Source organism: Corvus brachyrhynchos, unplaced genomic scaffold (genome assembly GCF_000691975.1).
Source record: "Corvus brachyrhynchos isolate BGI_N302 unplaced genomic scaffold, ASM69197v1 scaffold162, whole genome shotgun sequence".
Classification (NCBI taxonomy): domain Eukaryota; kingdom Metazoa; phylum Chordata; class Aves; order Passeriformes; family Corvidae; genus Corvus; species Corvus brachyrhynchos.
In genome coordinates, this window is record NW_008236696.1 from 477,232 (window position 1) to 477,872 (window position 641).

Genomic DNA, 641 nt, shown 5'->3' on the forward strand with positions numbered 1-641 from the left:
TGTGCGCAGGATGGGGGCTGTGCCCGCACGGCCCAGGACAGGTGACTCCACGTTACAATATTTATTCTTTTTATTACTACTATCATTATTATTATTATTATTATTATCTTACCGAACGGGACCCTGTTGGCGTGCAGGTTCCCTCCTTTCTGCGTACGCAAGTGCAGCGTCCGGTACACGAAGACGAAGCACACCGGAGTTAAAGTCGTACTGTAAATCCAGACCAGGTTTCAGAGGATGCACTTGAGCAGATGAAGAGTGAAGGGGTGAGCCCAGGTAGGCTTGTAAACAAACTCCGTGGATGCTTCTCGAGTTGCGCTGCCAAGGACCTCTAGTTGCTCTGCTGTAACTGCTCTAACTCTGCTCGCAGGACACACAAACTCAAATGTGCACTAACACAACACTGACTGTCTGGCAAACCGGTCACAAAGCGCAGGTGTTTGTTTAAATCGAAGCGATTTGCTGTTAACACAGAGCCTACGAGTCAGTTCCTTTTTACAACTGCCTTGGCTCCTCAGCTCGTCTTTGCTCTCACTGACATCACTGACACCATCCTGCTTCTTTAAGGAAAGAGAGAAGAAATTCAACAAAGCTGTCCGTGCTGTTTTGCTGACATACACAGAGCCACTCTATGTTCATTT

The 641-nt window shown here is 47.6% G+C and overlaps 1 protein-coding gene across 3 annotated transcripts in view; it reads left to right on the top strand.

Annotated features, from left to right (window-relative positions):
• GPR160 (G protein-coupled receptor 160) overlaps window positions 1-641 on the top strand; it is a 7,063-nt gene continuing 6,422 nt past the window's right edge. Inside the window, exons 1-2 of one of the 3 annotated variants that reach the window (XR_001859561.1) lie at window positions 1-41; window positions 138-276. The gene's annotated coding sequence lies outside the window, so the exon portion shown is untranslated. Of the gene's footprint in view, window positions 42-137; window positions 277-641 lie in introns of those variants that run through there. The other 2 variants (XM_017726864.1, XM_008644453.2) reach the window with 2 other exon arrangements.